Here is a 22,850-nt window from a genome sequence, read left to right as displayed (position 1 = left end):
GTTATGCTGTTGAGAGACTGTCCATCTTGAGATGTGGGTTTTGATTACAGACAATTCGACGTCCTTCAGTGCCCAAACTGAGATATAGCATTGACACAGTCTTTCGATCGGCTTGTGCCCATGGCTTGTCTCTGCACATTATTCCTATCTCCAGTTGTCTCTGGCACCGGTTTTCCCAGTTCATTTTTGATTGAGCGTTCCTCGCCAATCTTTCCCGCTCCGATTGTGCCGATGATCCCGTTATCGTAACCTCATAGATCGGTTCAAGTGGTAGTTGCACTGTTTCAGGTTTTGGTTCCAACAAAGTGTCTATTGTGATATTTTCCTTCGCAAGAAGCGCTAACTTGGCCTGCATCTGCCACTTTTTCCATTTCAGCGGCGGGTCTACACTAGGTTTATCCTAAAATGGCTCAATGCCAAGTGGAGTTCGTTTTTGAGCTGCTGGCTGCGCCATGTTGTACGCGAATGAAGTTGCGTACTTGATCTTGAGTCGCGAGTTGTGTTTGTGTTCTATGTCCTACTTGCGCGGCGAGTGCGCTTTACACAATTTCCAAATGAATCCGCTTAGCGAATCGCGTAAGGACTAATTGTTTACTTCACTCGATTTGTAAAGACAGTTAATGAAGAATTATTTAAATTGAGCAACTGTACGCGAAGTGCAAAACTAAGAGAATGAAGAAAAAGGCAACTGGTATTCCAGAAGTCATAACAAAATGTGAACATTTATTTCCCGTTGTGGGAAAATGGGAGCAACAGACTAGCATGTGAAATAATAATGATTTATGCACTTGCCCCTCAGGAATAGGTACACTAAATAAATTAAGTACATCGTATGATAAGTTTACTGCACTAAATTAATTTATGATGTATGACAAGGTCCATAATCTGATTCATATTGATTATATGGACAAAACGAAGAATTATTGACACTATAAACATTAAAACACCAATTATTGCCTTTTTAAAAACTTTAGTAATTTAGACGCAGCTTTAAAAAATACATAACCTGGCAAGCTCAATCTGTAAACTGAAAATTTCAATTGATAACCTTTGCAACGGAAATCCACAATGCAGAATGAACGGAAATAGGAACATGAGTTTTTTAAACTACTTTCGTTGACGAAAACGGAAAGTTTTAATATTAAAGGATACTTCACTAAAAAGTTGCTCTTCACTAAAAATACGTCAAAAACGTTTGTTTAAGAAAATGGTCATTTAGTAAAAGAAAACACAGGTCAATGCAAACCATTCTCTACATTTAGAACTAAAAAACTGCCAAAACCACAATACCGTGCACAAAATGTAATGACGTTGTGTATTACTCACAGGTCAAAAACGGTTATCTCTTACTTTCAAAATCCAAATGCAGCTGGTGCTGGTTTTTATACTTCATTACTAGTTTAACTTAAATTAAACGCTTTTAAAATTTAGTAGCTTCCAGGTTTCTTATAACCTTCGCGTCGCAAAAATTGTTGGCCAGGATATTCAGTAAAATAAACAACGTAGATATATGAGTGAAGATGTTAAAATTTTTGCCAATTTTCGAAATATTGCTATAAAATAGTGTCCGAATTACAGTAATTTGAATAAAAATTAGTCACCTCAATTCAAATTTGGGTCAATCCACCCGCAAATGACAAATGTTGAGACAACTGTTAAGATCAAGCTCGTTGTACCGGAAAGAAAGTGTTACACGGGAATAGGGCAAACTACTCTAAATATATCAGTAAATTTCAATTTATAATTTTGCGGTCGGTTACGCCTGAAGACAAGAAAGTTTTGTTTTGATTTTATTACCAAATCCAGAGAATAAACAAGTGATCAAAATTGGAAACGCTGAATCTACAGCAAAAGTTTGCCCTAGAGTGGAGTTCAATCTTGTAAGAATTCGCGCTGAAATTACGGTTTCTGGGGCAAAATCGGATTTTTGCCGATCGCAGAGCTAATTAACAGTTCTGAACTAATTTTGATAGACAGTTTTCAAGGTTAAATTTGTTCTGAGAGCAAAATTTAGGAAAACAGGCGTCAATTAATACTGCTCTTCTGCTCTAATTTTTAATTGTCAAGAACGGGTAATATCCTCAAAAATGGATTACAAAGCGGCTCGCAGACATCATTTGACCTTGAAAAAGCGCAAAACCACCTTGAAAACACTATAGCAAATTTTCAATGCTCTATTGTGGGTGCTGCATATCGAGGGCACGTTTTGTTAATTAGTTGAGCTCTGATTGGTTTTTGTCTAATTTTAAACTTCTGATTACCGCTTTTACTGCCGTTTTGACCAGGTAAAGCTTCTAGGGACGAGGTTCTTTTGATTATTTGGGGGTATAGACCAAATTACAACGTGATCTGCAAAGGGTATGGTAAAGCAAAGGAAAGGATAATAATGATAATAATGACGCAAGCGTTGATCAGATATTAAGATTCTGAGTTCAAGTCTGGCCATAAGTATGGTTCTTCATTGCAAATTTATAAGATTCTAATTAACCCAAGAACGCATCTGAAAACGATTCATAGCGGTCATTGAAGTCTTTTCGGAGAGCATTTGGATTAATAAAATGGATCCCCAGATTACGTAAACGATCATCATCTATAATATGCAGTTCTGATGACATTTCAATATTACGATAAGTTCAAAGGCAGAAATTTGGAATGCGGACTCGTCATAGGCAGCGCCATAATCTGATCAATCTCTAATTAGCTACCAAATATAGTTGTTGCGTCTGAAACTTGTTGTAGTGACACTCGTAAGTTTTTGGTTTTAAAAAGATATCACTATATTTCACCCAGAAATGAAATCTAATTTTAAAAAATGAAAAGATCAAAGAATCTTATCTTTATATGGTATGATAACAGAAGCTTTGGTAAAACAGTGAAACCTTCAGGATAGTTCCTTGTTCTTAAAGAACAAGTTCCTTGTTCTTAAAGAGTTCCTTGTTCCTGGAGTTCCTTGTTCTTAAAGAACAAGGAACTCCATGAATTTGTATATAATTATCTAAGAATTTTATGACATTCGAGGCATTTGCATTATCAACTAATTCCTTAGAAGGGTATTTTGAAAATCTATCAATGCATGTTAAAATGTATATTTCATGTTCTTTTTCGTTATTAATGGGCCCTGCAAAATCTATTTGTATTTCTTGGTTTGGAACTATACATGGTGTATGTGCTTTAAATTGTTTTGCGGGAATAACAGATTTTAAGTTTTTACCGATAGCAGTGCAAGATTTGCACTCTATTGCTTTGACAAGCAAATCGCGATTCATGTATGGCCACCAGCAATGCTGAGTCTTACATATCATCCCCCAGCTACCCGGGTGACTTGCATGTAGATCGTCAATGAGGGCCTCTTTGAGTGCATTTGGAATGGCCACCTTCTCGTCCATGCAAACACACCCGCCTGTCACGTGAAGGTCCCGCCAATAACTATGAAGGTATGGGTTGAGGGCCTTCAGTCTTTCTTCATCCCCCCGAATTATGCAGTCTCGCACTTCTTTTAAAACTGCATCCTTACTTGTGAGTGATGCAATGAGACCTTTGCTAAAGACTTTTCCCACCACTCGTTCAAACGACATTACTTGGGGGCTATCCGTTAGTGGGGTACTTAAGTTTGAATGCGAGGAGGATCTGCGTGGCGTACTCGTTGTTGCATTGTCAGTGAATGACACGCGAGGCGAAGCTCTGGTAGATCGAGAGGAGAGTGTTTTCTCCTTGAGAGAAGAAGCTTGTTGACTCATTATTGATGAGAGTTGAGTTTTTTCAATTAGGTTAATTGACAAGGAGGAAGACAACTGAATTTCAGGTTGAGTTTGGGCAAAAAGCACTTGATTTTTGTTTACTAATTGGGCACGTGAGTTATTTAAGGTATTTGAGTGTGGCTTACTAAAAAAGGTAGGAATTTGAGGCTGATTTTTGATTGACAAGCGAGAATTACTTAAAGGAGTAAATTTGGATGCATTTTGGTAAGCGAGTGACGGTTTTCTTGTATTTACTAGTCTTTGAGACTCGATTTGTACAGGAGTAGTTGTAAATGGTAGACTATGTGACGCAGATTTAGAGTGATTTGGGTAATTAGTAACTTGCGTTGCAAAAGAGTCATCTAAGGAATGCATTTTAGTCTTTTGAGTAAATAATAAAGGTTTATGCCAGGCGGGTGTTAAATTGTTAAAGGAATTGCGTACTGGCGGTGCGAGATTGGAGGTGGTATTAATTAAATTAGAAGTGTTAACTTTTGGAGAGGGATATGTGTTAGCGAGTACGAAATCGTTTTGACTGGAATGTACTCGCTGATCATGTACACTAGTACAATTAATACCATTAGTGGAATGGAAAAATAAGTTACGCATTTGATCCGCGAATGATTTATTTTTATGAGTTAAATGTACGTCTGGGGCGTGTGTGCTATACGGATGATTAAATTTAAAAGAGGTTATGTTAGAGTTGTATTTTCGCGCCGCGAGATTTGAACTATTATTTTTTAAGCGAACATGCTGAGCGGGATTTATGTCTAAATTGGAAGTTTGTTTTGAATAGAATTTTGGACTATTATTTCGCGGGGCGAGATTTGAATTAACGTTTTTTTAAGCGTACACGCTGGGCGGGTTTTATGTCTGAAGTAGAAGTTTGTTTTGAATAGTATTTTGAACTATTATTTCGCGAAGCGAGTAAATCAGAAATTTCAGTTTGAGGATTTTGGGCTTCATAATTTATGGTTAAAACTTGTGCTGTAATGGTGGTGGAATTTTTATGTTCTCCATCAATATCAATATATAATTTATGAAGTGAATTAGCTGTGAGATTGTGTTTTTGTTGAAGTAATTGGGCATCATTATGTATAAGTATGCTCGATAATGTTGCAACTAAAAATTCTTCGTCATATTTGGAAACACTTTTTACTGGTTGATATGCATTACGAGATATGTAATCAACTAGGCACATTTTTGCGCCAGGTAAATGCTCTATTGAGAATTGATAAGGCAAGAGACGTTCAACCCACCGTGATAACCTACTATTGTAACTTTTATTTGATCGATGTTCTTTTAAAATGGAAAGTAATGCGCGGTGGTCAGTGATAACGGTGAATTCTTTGCCATACAAATAATTTTTAAAATATTCTATGGACCAAACTACCCCAAGAAGTTCTAATTCGTTAATACTATAACGTTCTTCACTACTGTTTAAAAATCGGGATGCAAAAGATATCGGTTTCCAACCATCAACTGTTAGTTGTTCTAGTGCTGCTCCTAATCCGGAGCGTGAAGCATCACATTTGATTCGCGTTTCAAATTGGGGGTTATAATGCATGTTTTCTGTATGATTTGCTATGCGAATTTTAATTGCATTAAAATGTAGTGTATGAGTGTCAGTCCAAATATATTTAGTGGATTTACGAAGTAGAGGTCTTAACGGGTGGCAAAGTTGAGCTAAATTGGGAATAAATTTACTAATATAGTGGACTGCGCCGAGGAATGAGCGTAATTTTTTAAGTGTATTAGGAGGTTGTAATGACATAATAGATGATGTTTTGGATTCGAGTGGCGAGATCCCAGATTGAGTTATATTATATCCTAACCATGAAATTTGTTGTTTTGCAAAGTGGCATTTCGGAAGATTAATACGAAGGTTATCTGCATCCAACTTTTTAAGACAATCTAGTACAAGTTGAAAGTGATCAGCTTCTGAACCTTTGCTAACAATCAAAATGTCATCTAAGAAAGAAGAATGTATTTTTAAGTCCAATCAGGGTGTAATCCATTGCCTTCTGAAACTCGGCAGGCATGTCTGTAAGACCGTAGAATCCTGTCTTGAATCGATATGTGCCTGTCATGTCACCACTGATAATATTAAAATTACAATGATTAGCAGTTTCAGGGTGTAAATTTAGTTGGCTGTAGGCGTATTTAAGATCAATAGTAGAGAAATATATTTGCTCCGCGGGTTCTGTTTTGTAATTTGTTATTATTTGTGATATCGAATCCATAAGTGTTTCAATATTTGGAATCTGATATTTGTTCTTATGTATTGCTTTGTTAAGAGTTTTAGAATCTAGTGCTAATTTTATGGTTTGATCTCGTTTGACTGTGATTACAATAGGTGAAAAAAAATATTGGTCAGAACAGTTATTCAATTTTTCTATATGTCCCTCTGCAAGAAGTTTTTTAATTTCAGTATTTACTCGTTCTTGCAAATTGATGGGTACTCTTCTACCCTTTTGATATTTTGGCTGGAAATGACGATGAAATTTAGATTTGACAATGTGTATTTTTGAGCGACCAATACGTGTAATAAGTTGAGGGAATTGTTGTGCGATACGTGTTTTGAATGGACATTGAGATGTGATAGTGTTGACCATACTACCTTCCTGTTTTGGGATTTGAGTTACTGATATTCCAAGAGCGTCAAATAGATCTCTTCCCACTAGTGGTTTTAGTCCATCATGGACTACTACAAATTCAGCTTCTTCAAGTTGCCATCCATTGCTCGCAATTGGTGCCTGTATCATACCTATCACGTTTATGGGTTCGTTGGAAAATGTTTTGAGTTCCTGGGGAGGCGCTATCATCAACCAACGAGCAAGGGGAGAATTTTCCACAATTTCCGAATCAAGAGATTCGGGCAAAATACTGCACACACTGCCGGAATCAATGAGAAGTCCAACACGGGTGTTACCAATTTGTAGGATAGTGTTCTTTGGTTCGATCTGAATTGCGTTACTTGCGATGCTGGCGACCATATTGTCATCTGAGCTGTCGTAATCCGATTAGCATTGCGGGTTATAATTCATATTTTGTATGGCATTTACCGTTTGATCAATTGTAGTTTCTTCAACAGAGTTAACATTAGAGCAATTAGATTTGTTTGATGATGATTTCGGTTTTTTGCACACTCGCGAAAAATGGTTTTGGAGGCCACAATTATTGCAAGTCTTGCCTCTCGCAATGCACTTGACTTTATGATTAGCTGACCAAGTTAAACCACAGTTCCTGCATAGTTGGTTTGGTGATCGAGGAAAGCTGGATGTAGTTGGCCGCTGAGTCGGTGGTCGAAAAGATCGCTGAGGAATTATTGCATTAACTTGCGGAGCAGATTGCGAGTTTGTATTTTGTAGTTGGTTTCTTTGGCCTAGTTCCATATTTATGGCCAAACGTAATGCTTGGGCTGGTTCTAAAGTTTCTCGCAACAATTCCCGTTGAATTTCTGGATCTAACATATTTGCAATAAATAAGTCTCTAATGAGGGTGTCTTCTTGACTTCCGAGCTCACAATTTTCAGAAAGTTCTTTAAATTTTCCGAAGAAATGTTCGATAGACTCTCCTCTTGTCTGTTTCGTGGTGAGAAGTACACATCTGTCGAATGTGATGTTGCGCTGACGAATAAATGCTGTTTCCATGATTGTCCAAAGTTATGCTGTTGAGAGACTGTCCATCTTGAGATGTGGGTTTTGATTACAGACAATTCGACGTCCTTCAGTGCCCAAACTGAGATATAGCATTGACACAGTCTTTCGATCGGCTTGTGCCCATGGCTTGTCTCTGCACATTATTCCTATCTCCAGTTGTCTCTGGCACCGGTTTTCCCAGTTCATTTTTGATTGAGCGTTCCTCGCCAATCTTTCCCGCTCCGATTGTGCCGATGATCCCGTTATCGTAACCTCATAGATCGGTTCAAGTGGTAGTTGCACTGTTTCAGGTTTTGGTTCCAACAAAGTGTCTATTGTGATATTTTCCTTCGCAAGAAGCGCTAACTTGGCCTGCATCTGCCACTTTTTCCATTTCAGCGGCGGGTCTACACTAGGTTTATCCTAAAATGGCTCAATGCCAAGTGGAGTTCGTTTTTGAGCTGCTGGCTGCGCCATGTTGTACGCGAATGAAGTTGCGTACTTGATCTTGAGTCGCGAGTTGTGTTTGTGTTCTATGTCCTACTTGCGCGGCGAGTGCGCTTTACACAATTTCCAAATGAATCCGCTTAGCGAATCGCGTAAGGACTAATTGTTTACTTCACTCGATTTGTAAAGACAGTTAATGAAGAATTATTTAAATTGAGCAACTGTACGCGAAGTGCAAAACTAAGAGAATGAAGAAAAAGGCAACTGGTATTCCAGAAGTCATAACAAAATGTGAACATTTATTTCCCGTTGTGGGAAAATGGGAGCAACAGACTAGCATGTGAAATAATAATGATTTATGCACTTGCCCCTCAGGAATAGGTACACTAAATAAATTAAGTACATCGTATGATAAGTTTACTGCACTAAATTAATTTATGATGTATGACAAGGTCCATAATCTGATTCATATTGATTATATGGACAAAACGAAGAATTATTGACACTATAAACATTAAAACACCAATTATTGCCTTTTTAAAAACTTTAGTAATTTAGACGCAGCTTTAAAAAATACATAACCTGGCAAGCTCAATCTGTAAACTGAAAATTTCAATTGATAACCTTTGCAACGGAAATCCACAATGCAGAATGAACGGAAATAGGAACATGAGTTTTTTAAACTACTTTCGTTGACGAAAACGGAAAGTTTTAATATTAAAGGATACTTCACTAAAAAGTTGCTCTTCACTAAAAATACGTCAAAAACGTTTGTTTAAGAAAATGGTCATTTAGTAAAAGAAAACACAGGTCAATGCAAACCATTCTCTACATTTAGAACTAAAAAACTGCCAAAACCACAATACCGTGCACAAAATGTAATGACGTTGTGTATTACTCACAGGTCAAAAACGGTTATCTCTTACTTTCAAAATCCAAATGCAGCTGGTGCTGGTTTTTATACTTCATTACTAGTTTAACTTAAATTAAACGCTTTTAAAATTTAGTAGCTTCCAGGTTTCTTATAACCTTCGCGTCGCAAAAATTGTTGGCCAGGATATTCAGTAAAATAAACAACGTAGATATATGAGTGAAGATGTTAAAATTTTTGCCAATTTTCGAAATATTGCTATAAAATAGTGTCCGAATTACAGTAATTTGAATAAAAATTAGTCACCTCAATTCAAATTTGGGTCAATCCACCCGCAAATGACAAATGTTGAGACAACTGTTAAGATCAAGCTCGTTGTACCGGAAAGAAAGTGTTACACGGGAATAGGGCAAACTACTCTAAATATATCAGTAAATTTCAATTTATAATTTTGCGGTCGGTTACGCCTGAAGACAAGAAAGTTTTGTTTTGATTTTATTACCAAATCCAGAGAATAAACAAGTGATCAAAATTGGAAACGCTGAATCTACAGCAAAAGTTTGCCCTAGAGTGGAGTTCAATCTTGTAAGAATTCGCGCTGAAATTACGGTTTCTGGGGCAAAATCGGATTTTTGCCGATCGCAGAGCTAATTAACAGTTCTGAACTAATTTTGATAGACAGTTTTCAAGGTTAAATTTGTTCTGAGAGCAAAATTTAGGAAAACAGGCGTCAATTAATACTGCTCTTCTGCTCTAATTTTTAATTGTCAAGAACGGGTAATATCCTCGAAAATGGATTACAAAGCGGCTCGCAGACATCATTTGACCTTGAAAAAGCGCAAAACCACCTTGAAAACACTATAGCAAATTTTCAATGCTCTATTGTGGGTGCTGCATATCGAGGGCACGTTTTGTTAATTAGTTGAGCTCTGATTGGTTTTTGTCTAATTTTAAACTTCTGATTACCGCTTTTACTGCCGTTTTGACCAGGTAAAGCTTCTAGGGACGAGGTTCTTTTGATTATTTGGGGGTATAGACCAAATTACAACGTGATCTGCAAAGGGTATGGTAAAGCAAAGGAAAGGATAATAATGATAATAATGACGCAAGCGTTGATCAGATATTAAGATTCTGAGTTCAAGTCTGGCCATAAGTATGGTTCTTCATTGCAAATTTATAAGATTCTAATTAACCCAAGAACGCATCTGAAAACGATTCATAGCGGTCATTGAAGTCTTTTCGGAGAGCATTTGGATTAATAAAATGGATCCCCAGATTACGTAAACGATCATCATCTATAATATGCAGTTCTGATGACATTTCAATATTACGATAAGTTCAAAGGCAGAAATTTGGAATGCGGACTCGTCATAGGCAGCGCCATAATCTGATCAATCTCTAATTAGCTACCAAATATAGTTGTTGCGTCTGAAACTTGTTGTAGTGACACTCGTAAGTTTTTGGTTTTAAAAAGATATCACTATATTTCACCCAGAAATGAAATCTAATTTTAAAAAATGAAAAGATCAAAGAATCTTATCTTTATATGGTATGATAACAGAAGCTTTGGTAAAACAGTGAAACCTTCAGGATAGTCCTTGATAATTTCGAAATGTTATCAAAGGATGCAGTAGTCTGTCAGGCTTCATAAGATACAATTTTGGTAGCAAAAAATACAGACGTAATTTTTAGCTTTGCCCTTTGCTGCTGTTTTTGTCTTTTTACCTAGTCTCATTAATTACTGTTCGAATATCACATCATAGTAGTTGAAAAAATGCACAATTTAACATATTTTAAGCAGTTTTTTGTTCACTTCTTGTTGTTTTAAATGCTCCGACACTGGTTTTTTGCCGAAATTTTAAATTATTTTTGATTTTTACGTTTTTGATAAAAGTCATTCTCAACTGTTCTGGCTGCGTCATCATACGCCAAAAAGTTCCAATCAGAAGAAAACCAATTGCACACATTACCCTGAAAAACGCTATTTGAAAAGTTTCTTGGACAAATTTACGCAAAGGAGGGAATTATTTCAGTGGAATGTGGGGATCCTTTTTAATTATGCAACAGTCGAAAACATTTTAACATTTTGGAAAAATACCAGTGTTATAGCGGATAGAACAATAAGGAATGCACTAAAAACTGCTTAAAATTTGATAAACTGTGCTTTTTTGCAACTCCTATAATGTGATATTCAAACTGTAATTGATGAGACTAGGTAACAATTACAAAAAAGAGCAGCAAACGGCAAAGATAAAAATTACTCCCGAAGTCTTTTGAAACGTTTGGTTTCAAAGCTATGACAAATGTTAGCTAGAAAAAAAAATTAGCCGGGAAAAAAACTTGATCATGAGAAAACGTTCAAAAGTCGAAAATACTTTGCAAAAACTCGAAGTACCAAAATCAAAAAACAATCACCTAAAATGTAAAACCGCAAGAAATAACATCTTTTAATCCATTAGAAAGACGATGCGACCCGTCTTTGCTGACCTTAGCGTACAATTTGACCAAAAGAAAAAAAAATAGTGGCGAAGCTCAACAATTCATTGTTTATTTTGAAAACAAAAAACTTTGAAGGTCAAACAAACCGCACGGTTTTGACTAAAATTTTTGATAAGGTTCCTTGAATTTGATAGGATACCAAATGGATCTATAATTCAAAAAATTTCCAACTTAATTAGCTCAAATAGTTTGATCAAACAGTTCAAAAACACAACTTGATCTTTAGAAGTACAACCAACAGAACTATCGTTACAAATTTGAACATATTTTTAACAAATAAATTTCTAAGAAATGCGTAAAAATATGGAAAATGTGATAAGAAACAACAATAATCCGTCATAGTCATATGTTTATAAAAATTTAAACTTCGAAAATCTGTGTCACACTTCGCAATTTGTAAAGCTGAACGGTGGCCGTTGCAACTCAAGTCACCAATCATATAAATGTTTTTGCTTTCGTTCTAGGTGAAATATGATTCTTAGTAATCATACTAGGTGATAAATTACTTTGTTGAATTCTTGGTAAACATTTAATAATCAAGTATGATTTCCTAAAAACCATACAAGGATCATAAAAATGTTCTCTACGCCTAAATACTGTATATTTTTCATTTTCTAGTGATGTTGAAAAAACATTTTGGAAATCATACGAGCTCTTTTATAACACATAAAACGTTGACTAGTGTTCCCAATTTTTGCATAATGTAGTCAGAGGACATTTTAAATTTTTGCTTTAGCGTGCGCTAAAAGATACTTTGTGTGCGCTAAAAGAATGACTTTGCAGTTTAAACATATTCAGAAAACGAATTTGAGGTTATATGCAAAACTTTTTTTATTATTTCATATAAATGAGCACAGGTATAAATAGGCTTGAGAGAATCAAAATTTTAGCTATCTATTTGGACTTACTCTTTTATTTAGTGTCCAACTTTGCAAATGGTATTTTGCGTCAGGGTCTTTTGCTGGATCACAAAGTGATGCCAGGGAATCACATAGGTGATGTCTTACCGAATAACTAAAAAAACATAAATGGTAAAAGATTTATGAAAAACAGATGTATGATTCTTGGTAATCATACTATGATCATATATGATTTCTGGGTAATCATGCAAGGGTCATATATGATTTTTTGGTTTCCGTACTAAGAAGGGACTGTGTGAAATCATATACGATCCTTAAACGAAATCAAAGAAACTTCAACCTGGGAATCAAAACAGGTGGTTAATACTGCACATGAAATGAACAGTGCAAAAAGTTTGGAAATTCATTGAAGGGCGTCTGAAACCACGTGGATTCTGGCCCAACGCTGTTCGTCTGCTGCTACGCAGGAACACATTTTTTATTTCTTTTGCGATACTTTCGTTATAATTTTGTATTTTGTATTGCATTTTTGAACATTAAGCAGAGCTTATTCTGGCACTGGAGGTTAAATGAGGGCAATGTATGCGTCCTTCCCGTCTTCAATTTGACAACTAACTCACACGTGTTGCTTGTGGGTCCAACACATGGAATGCGCGAAATTGCCCTGGTAACCATCTGAGTATATACAAAATGTAAATGACTGAAGGTCAATCTTCAAAGACAAAAGAGCAGAAAAATGGGAAACGTTTGAGGAATTTGTGCTAATGGCGAGCACCTGAGCATTCACGTGGTATTGTGGGTCTAATTAGCAATGGTAGACACGTTTATTATTGTAGCACAAAACCACCCGGAGGTACAGGTGTCCTTTTAATCCAAACATTACCCTGCCAACTTAATCCAACAACTGGAAAAGTTATTCAACTATGCTTCTGACATTATGTGAACTTATGCATGATTGCAACTGTGTACTTCAGAAGTAACGGGAATAGCTCTTAATGTCAAAATACCCAAAGCGTCAAATTACCCAAAACAACCAAATTCCTAGAAAAAAGACTAGTTTCACGAAATTCAGATAAAATTAGCAGAATTGTACCCATACTAAGTAAAACTTGGATGAGCGTTTTACCTTTGAAGACTAAAACATCCATATTGTTAACTTCAAAAAGACATCAGTATCTTTAAAACGTTTAAAAAAGTGCTGAAGTTTATGTGAGATTGGCTGAAAATTGGCTGAACCAAAGCATTTCTTTCATAATTTCAGCACATTCAGCCCATTTCTTTCAAATTAATGCACTGAAACAGGGCTAACACGGCTCTGAAAAGTTTGTTTCAATTTTATTTTCATTTTTGTATTAATTTCAAAATATTATGCAAAAAGACAGAGAAGCTATCAACTGCTAATTATTTAGTCGGATAAGTGAACTTTGGAGCTGTTTTTCGTATTTAATGGTTTTATATTCTCTGAACTTATTTTGAACCCCGTTGGAAATCTTCTTAATTTTTTTTTGGTTAACAAGTTTTTGAGAAATTTTGCAGTAAAGCTAACCAGAAATAAAACGTCCAAAACTGTTGTAATGATTCGTGCACTGCCGTAATTTACAATCCTGTCAACGGCTAATAAATGTCAACAAGTCGCAAAGTTTGTAAAACGGATTATAAATGGTTATAAATGGTTAGTTATAGAGGTTGTTTTACAATATGTTATAAGTCTGTAACATGTAACGTGTAGACAATGTGAGGGTCCATGGATTAGACTGTCAATCAATTAAGCTTTCTTGTTTTCATAATTTTACAAAATTTCCGGAATATTTCAAGGGTAAGCGGTATGTAGTCGCCGTAACAAAAATAAAAATTTCACATTGACTTATTGAATATTATTGAATGACGAATCTTTATTTCAACGAAATGACCAGGTCTAATAGAAGAAATAATCAAATTTTTATTGCAAAATTATAGGTCTAAAATTTTTGGCCGATATTAATGTCATAAACTGTGCTCACAATTTTCGATATTTGATTTTATGGATTAGACGGAAACTATATTGTTTATTTTCATGTACAAAATGAAACCTCCACAATTGCTCCTGTTGAATAAATATTTCTCGAAGTTGTAAAAGTGAGCAGAAAATAAACAATAGTAAGCCCGGATGCTTGAAAAGTTAGATTGAAAGTTGGATTTCCTGGAGCAGACAGTTTATTTAACTCAAACTTCAAATGATCAAGGGCGTAACTTCCCTCAGACGGCAGGAATAATGTAAACAAAAACAAGCTTGAAGGCAAAAATTGAGTTTTTAAAAATTATCCTTTGGACCTGGAAGGAAAATGACAAGCGACATCATAACACCGCAAAGGTGGTGTGAAATGAACTTGGCTGATATTGCTCCATTTGAAAACTCTGGTTTGCTCGTTGATTCTGAATCAAACTTTTTAAGGAAACTTTGTTCATCAATGAAGGTTTGACTATACGATGATATATATTGATCAGTTTGTAGGTGGATTCGAGATTACGAGCCAGCACCCCTGACAAATAAAATCGAACATTTGGTCCATATTACCTCTTTAAAAAACGTATTTTAATACATGTAAAAGCGGTATTTAAGATGTTCGCTGATATTCTTTTTATAGACAATTTCTGATTCGTTTTTTAGAATCCGATTGCCTTTGTTCAAAATAAAACAAGGAGGCTCGGCAATGTCCGTACGCACATAATGTTCCGACCCCGCTCATCTACATTCTCGACTTAATTATCTATTAAATGATAAGAAGATAGAAAACTTTCAAAAACATACATATCGTTCAAAAAACCACTCATAGAATAAAATAATGCCACGTTAGATGGCCGTTGAAACTTGTTGTTAATAGGACTATTAGAACAGACAATAATAGAAATCATATAACAAACATAAACTACGACGAAAACTCGATGTCTATATTAAAAAAAGCATCACAAAACGAAACTCACATCATCAGACAAAACCAAAACAGATCAAATTAACCTGTTCTTCTTTAGAAAAGATATGGGACCTGTCCTCAGTCGACTGGGTAACAGTTCGACAAAAAAATCAAAAAGGTGCGAAGTTCAAAAATACGTTTCTTTTTTAAAATAATTAATTGAAAATGATTATTCACATTAGATTTTAACTGAATTTAACTAAAAAGCAACAAATACAGGCAGAAGCCAAAATTTCACAAACAATTTTACAATACACCTATAAGACCCGTAAAATATCATTTGCTTCTCTTCGGAATATCAATGGGTCTTCCTTATAAACGGGATTAAGGAGAAATGACAAACAACAAACCCACAATTGAACAGGACAGAAATCTGGAAAAAAATTTTTAAACCAAATTGCCGAAGCATAGAACTCAGTCAAACATATAACTAACAAAGAAAATTATACTTGAATCCACAAAAGTAGTTGAGGCTTCATATTAATGACAATGAGTTACATGGTAATGAAAATGAGAGAAGAAAGGAGAGAGTTGAAAAAAAATCAATTTTTCAAAAGTTAATTGGAAAAATCATCGAAACAAAAACCTGGGCATGGGAAGTTTATACAGGTTGAGTTAAAAGTCTTGGGGTCGCAATTGAGGCATATAATTATCAGTTATATGTCGTACAAAAACAAAAAAGACGAACATAGGAATAAACAAATAATATCCAATAAATTCTGCCAGAGAACAGTGTCTCAGCCCAAAAGCATGATCTATTCGACAAAAACAGTTAACATGTTCAGATACGGCTTTTTTCTATTCTGTGCCTATTCCAAAAATGCTATCCTTCAAGTGGTTTTTCCAATCGGGGGTAATTTGACAAATAAACAAAATGAACCTATAAAATGTGCAGTTGTGCTCAAATACAACAATATGAATACTCGTTGTATCAAAACCCGGAAACCATTAGTTAGTTGAAAAACCATTACGCATTTTCAATCATAACTCAAGTAAAATGGATTACTTCCTGTTTTTATAGAGGATAAGCCAGAAATTGAGAGAAATAATATAAATTAGTGGCAAATTTCAATATAAATTTAACGATATTTTCTAAAAACAAATATATTCAAAGAAAGAGGTGACATTAGATAACAACAACTGAAAGAGTTGTCTGGGTTCACTTATACCTCCTAAATAAACCATTATGATCTTTTAATGCGGAGACTAAACCATTGGACTACAGAAACTACAAAAAATGAAATCGAAACATAAAAAGTCCATAATTTTTCATGAAAACAATTGGTCAGAACCAAAAAAAACCTTGAAATTAGCTCAGAAACCATAATATATGTTCGTTAAGCCGCTTTTTTTGAATTAGAACCTGTCAATAATTGGAATAAGAATTAGTCAATAATTCTTATTCCAATAATTGGTCAATAATTCCTGTCAATAATTCAATAGAATTAGAACCTGTCATTGAAATTCTGGCCATTAATTTACATGAAATGTTTAAATAAAAAAACATTTAGAAAAAAGACCGCGCACCATCACAATCTAAATTTTCTAACATAAGGGTCCATGGTCAGATCAAGAACAACTCTCATTTTTCTACACGTCTACAAAATCAATCAAATGTTTAATTGATTCCAAAGTAGGTCAATTACTACAGCAAATTTTTCAGTAATTCAAAAGGATCCGGTTTGTATAATTATCGAGTTTAAATTTGCTAAAAAAAACTTATAAAACTCTGATTCCAGAAGATTCTTTAATTCGGTGGAAGCATTACCAGTTCTCGTTTCGCGATTACAAAGAAAAGTACCGCATTTTTAAGGAGTCCAGTTCCGGTAAATTTAAATTAAGTGAGCCAAAAAACATATTTGGTACCATTTTTGACGAAAAATTTCATAATTTTGAGAAAAATAGCATAAATTCTAGTTGTAAATTGTATCGGAAAAATCATTTACCCCTCTATCTGTAAAGATAAAATCAACTCCACTACAGTTAACATTTTTAACATGATTTAGCAAAATTGCGAAAGTTTTGTTAAAATTCGGAAATTGTGAATAAAAAGGACGCGAAATCGTGTCCTATTCACAAATTTTTAACACTCGATAACTCCAAAAAAAAAACGAAAAAAAAGTTGTTTCAATTCCACACACTACATTGGGCGGGTTTTCTAGTGATACCCCTCACAACTCTCTATGATGTTTAACGGCCATAATTGACTGAAAAAAACCATTTGAGTTTATAGCTCCTCCTCCACTAAAGTTGGTCGCAACAATAAGTTAGCGCAAAAACAAATTAAATATTGGGGCGGGGTTGGGGGACTGACACCTGATATCAAAAAAACCGATCATTGAAAGAGAAAATGAAGACAGTTGCAGTTGTAACTGTTAAGTACTGATTTGCACGTGGAAATTGTTCCCGGGTTACTTCAGAAAATTCTTAATGTTAGCGCAATTATCATTAAAATGAGGTAGTATTGGCACTGGTTTGAATGAAGTACCCTTCTAAACATATAACAAGCTAATTTCTTAAACATAAAAGGAAAATTACCGCAATTTTGAGGTGTATACTTCCGGCAATCTTGAAAAAAGTGGGCTAAAAAATAATATATTTGGTCCCATTTTTGACAAGAAAGTCTGAATCTTGCGAAAATTTGCATAAATTCTAGCAAAAAACTCGGATCAAACAACTCAGCAACCCCCTTCTAACGTTAAAAATAAAATCAAACCGTTAACATTTTAACATATTTCATCAAAATTGACGAAAATTTGGTTAAAAATACGTTAAATGTGAACAGAAACAACGGAAAATTGTTTCCTAATCACCAGTCTTCAAACCTCGATAACTCTCCTTAAAAAGCAAACACAAAAGAAACGTTTTAATTCCATATTATACGCTGGACACTCTTTCTAATGATACCACACACAACTCTCTACTATGATTACCGGCCAAAATTGACCGAACAAATAAACCCATTTGAGTATTCATTAGGACCCAATCAAAACTGATTTGCATATTAAAATTGTTCCCGGGTTACTTCAACAGGTTAGCCCAATTAAAATTAAATTGCGGTGGTATTGGCGCTGGCTCGAAATGAAATTCCTTCAAAACATATGACTAAGCGGGGTATCTACTTCAAAGAAGAAAACAAATTCACATCCCAATAAAAGTTATGACCGGTTTTTGCTTGGACAATTTTACTCAAAATTGTCATACGGTATGGATTTTATCATCAGAATATCCATTACCTTATTATAGTTCAATTTCATTTTTTTATTCCATTTCAAGGGCAGATGCTTTCTTTTAGTTCTTAATACTTCAGGTTCCAGACAGGAAACTGTCTATTCACCCAAAAAAAGAATTTAACTTCTTTTCTTGTGCCTGATTAACTTATGATCTAATGTAACTTCCTTTTTAACCTTAAATTGTCTAAATCTTGTTTAACTCCTCCCATTTGCACTGCTGCAATCCTGTTTTAATTTAAAGTTAGTCAATCGGTTTTCAAACTAGCCAGCTCAAAGTAAGCTGAGCCATTCGCACCGCGAATACTAAATTCGCAACTTAGAATTCAAATAAAAGATAGCAAATAGGCAAACGCGGCGCAACTGCCTTAATCGGTTCGGCCGAGACAAATTCGCTACTCAATTGACTTGTCATAAAGTAATTGAGCAGTCAGCAATCGACTCCAGCAAGACTCCTCTACACATTGACGCCTTCTCGGAGAAACCAACCACCACACCACCACTTTCGTCGGACAAGAGAACGAAACAAGCAACCGAGAGAGACCGAAAAGTCAGCAACTAGCAATTAAAGGTAAATTGGCAAACGCGATGCAAAAAGATAGACGAAATTGGTATTTTGTGCGGGGATAAACTCCGGGAATATTGGGAACGAAAAGCTGCATCGCTACTCTACTTTTGCATCGGAACAGAAGGCCGTCACATACACCCTCATAGCAAACACCCTCATTTTCAAATCAAGAAAGAGCCATTCAAGGAACATTGGTAAGCGATTGACGTCTCCTCGGTGAATCAGTGGAAACTTTATATGGGCGCTTAATCGAACAAGCAGAAAACTGTAGTCTGGGAGAAGAGGATACTAACCTAAATAGAGATACAATCATTCTCACCATGCAGGATCATGACACTCAAAGAGAACTGCTGAAAGAAACCGTCTCACCAAAGAAAGTTCTTGAGGTGGCAAAACATATGGAAATGGGGCCGCAAAACCAACGGAAAATAAATCAAAACTTTAATACTACTGCTCAATTGGTTAATGGTGTCAAAAATTTTCAAGGCCGCACTACCAACAATCTCGTAAGGAATTCCCTCGCTACCAAACTGTTCCCAAGAACTACCAGTTTAATAGCATTTGCACTAATTTTGGTCAACGCTGGAGTCGTAACCACCGTCAAATTTGCCCGGCAAATGGAAAAAAGTGTAATAATTGTGTTATTACTGGGCATTTTGCAACGAAGTATAGAAAGCCGAAAAAGTCGCCCGCCCAAATATCAAAACCTCCACAAACGAATGTTAATCAGATCGATACAACTGCCAAGAAAAAGAGATGATGTAGAATCCGTAACAAGCTACCAACAACTCTACGATCAAGTCCATGACTCTAACAACGATAGCGATTCTAACAACTAGGTAGCAGCCATCTCCTGCGACTCTGCCAATGAATTTGAACCCCTCAGTGCAAAAATAAAATTTGGAAGCGTCCAGGCAAACGCAATGATTGATTCGGGCAGTGTAGTCAGTCTCGTCACAAAGACTCTGGCAAACAGAATCGTCAGAACTACACCATCTGCAAAATGGATCACTACAAAGCAAGACAAAGACCTGAAAACCTTTCCAAATGAACCAATGAAAAAACTTGGAAAACTCGGTTGGACTTGCAAAGAGGCTGGCTTAACAGTCGTGGAGGATGCACATAAGCTAATCATCGGGAGAGACCTCTTCATCAGCCTTGACCAGGCAGTGGTTCAGCAACAAGCAGAAAGTGGTAAATGTGTTAACAATATTGATAATTCTGCACGTAGAACGTTTACAGCAAAGCATCAAAAAGGTCGACGCGTTCCGATTAATCAACAAGCTAGAGTTACCGTCGAATTAGATCAGTTACAGAAAGAAGGATACATTGAAATTTATCTAGTTGCTCTGAAAATTATTTCACATCCCCAATAGTAATCACAGTAATGAAAGATCGGTCTATAAAATTATCACTAGATTCTAAAGTTATAAAAGAATCAATCCACAAAAATAAATATCAAACGGCCAACATCGAAACGTTAATTGATTCAATTTCACAACACCCCGCAAACATTCAAATTGGCCAACACGCATAGTTTTTTAACAAAACATTTTAAATTTGCTTAAAGTCAAGTACAATTGCACAAAGGCACTGCAAAACACTGTAACTTCAACATCATTTGTGGAGAATCCACTGTAGATTATACACTTGTAGATCTTCAAAAAACTTATTGTTTCCTTGATGATATAATCATTGGTGTCCAAATATGACCATCTTAGTTACGTCACCAAATGTCTCAAAAAGTAAACGAAGATAATTTAAAAATTAATCTTCAAAAATGCCACTTTGCAATAACAGAAATTGAATGGCTTGTGTACAAATTCACTTAAACCGGTATATCACCACTTGAAAATAAAACAGCAGCTATATTAGCAATACCATCACCATATAGGGGACAAAATTGCCGCAAGTACCAAAAATAGCCACTATAACCCTAACCTAGGTGTCCTTGTGAAATGTTACGCTTCTCGTTCGGGAACTGCACTCAGACAGAATACTTCCGACGGATGGAAACTTATAGAATTTGCATCGCGATTTCTAAATCCCACAGAAGAACGATATAGTGTGAACAAATTGGAGCTATTAGGAGTAGTTTGGTCAATCGTCTACTTCAAATTTTATCTGCACGGGAAGGATTTCACAGTAATAACTGATCATCGGGCAATTTTATCAATTTCCAAGGAACATAGGTCAAAAAAATCCTATAATAGCCGCCTTTCTAGAAAGATTGAATGTCCTCTTCCCTATGAATTCACAATTGAACACATGCCTGAAGCAAAAATGGGCCTTGTAGATTAAATATCTAGATACCATTTTGCCAAAGATAAAAAAGTTTCATCATATGATGAACATTCCTAGTAGCACTAACAACCAAAATTCGGGATTCTTTTAAACATTTAATCCAAAATAAAATGCACATTGTACAGAAATTAAATAGCATATTAAAGTTACTTTCACCCTAAAATTCAACAAATCGGCTATTCGTGCCGCAAATACCTACCTTAATACACAATAATTAACAACTTCTGAATTAATTCAGTTGCATTACAACCATCGCATCATCATACATTATTACCAATTGCATCGCAATTGGCACCTTAAAAAAATTCTAAATCCCCACTTTAAAATGTCAATCGCATCGCAAATACCTCAAAATTTAAAACCGCTCTTTGCACTAAATATTCTACCATTGCATAAATCACATTCCATTAACGATTTTGCTCCAAATGGGCTGCAAAAGTCAGACAAAAAAGGCCGGGAAAAAACTGAACAATTAGACCCAATAACGATCATTTTTGACACCAACTCAATTAATCACCACAAATTCCTCAAATCAAGCGCCAAAGTACATATTCCAAGTATGATTACAACCACCCCAAAAATACCTCGCTTTTTGCCCAAAACAAACTCAAAATTCATCCGTCAAATAGTCACTCGAATAACGCAATCACCAAAATGCTACGAACTAGAGCTGCAACACACCAACAAAGGCACGAGTCACCGTCTCTGACAACTCTCCTTCTAATAAGACACCCGCAACAATTACTTCATCAAATACGGAGACGACGCCCTCTGCCAGTGCCATGGACAACGCCCAGCGTCTGAGGCTCACAGACATCATCAATTCAATCACCAACAAGACATTGCTGGCAATTCTAACAGTAAAGGACGCCATTTTAAAAGAGGTGCGATATTGTGCAATTTGCAATGACGAAGACAGACTAAAAAAAATTAGCCCCTACATCTACTCATACTGGCGGGATAGGAGTGTAAAGCATGGATGCTTATGCATAGATGAAGGGATTGCAATTCCTAAAGCAATCAAGGACCTTGTGCTAGAGGACATTCGTTCCACGCATCCTTCAATTTTCGCAATGTTGTCTCTAGCACAAAACTTTTGGTGGCCATATATCCACCGAGACATATTGGCAAAAGCAAGCGAGTGCAGAGCCAGCACGGAAATTGGTAAAAATTTAAAACCAGTGATTCCGCATTGCAAATGGTGACCTTTATCAAAGTGTATTGAACCGAACAACGAAATCCAAACAGATTTTAGTGGACCTTTTAAAAAGGCATAGAACAAAACTTCATTACAAGCTTAGATCGATACTCAAAATGAAATAGTAAATAACGCATCTAGCACAAATGTTATTAAATTTCTTAATACATATTTGTATAACCATGGAGTACCTAGAACAATTAGATCAGACCAAGCTAGATGTTTGACAGGCAAAGAATTTGAAACATCTTGTACTCAAAATAATATTGAACTAATGTACGCACCTGCAAATGATCACAGAGCAATAGGATTAGTCGAATGTCTTATTCAAACTATTAAACGCCAATTATCATGCATGAAAGCACACTTAAATAAAAAATTTAATCTTGAACAATCAATACATGCAATTATACAACGATTAAGAATATCTAAACAAAAAACAACCAAAACTACGCCATTTGAAGCACACTTTGAAAGACGTTGTAATGCACCAGTTTCAAATATCACCACAAAGTCAAATAATACATTTAATTTATTACAAAAT

General features: G+C 35.5%; 1 protein-coding gene across 2 annotated transcripts in view; it reads right to left on the bottom strand.

Moving 5' to 3' along the window:
• Positions 1–22,850, bottom strand: part of LOC142351294 (uncharacterized) — a 239,527-nt gene that overhangs the window by 146,465 nt on the left and 70,212 nt on the right. Inside the window, exon 1 of one of the 2 annotated variants that reach the window (XM_075403407.1) lies at positions 13,602–13,655. The exons of the other annotated variant lie outside the window; for it this stretch is intronic. The gene's annotated coding sequence lies outside the window, so the exon portion shown is untranslated. Of the gene's footprint in view, positions 1–13,601; positions 13,656–22,850 lie in introns of those variants that run through there. 2 annotated transcript variants of the gene reach the window in all.

Source organism: Convolutriloba macropyga, chromosome 1 (genome assembly GCF_964194025.1).
Source record: "Convolutriloba macropyga chromosome 1, txConMacr16.3, whole genome shotgun sequence".
Lineage (NCBI taxonomy): Eukaryota > Metazoa > Xenacoelomorpha > Acoela > Convolutidae > Convolutriloba > Convolutriloba macropyga.
This window is presented reverse-complemented; position numbering and strand designations above follow the sequence as displayed.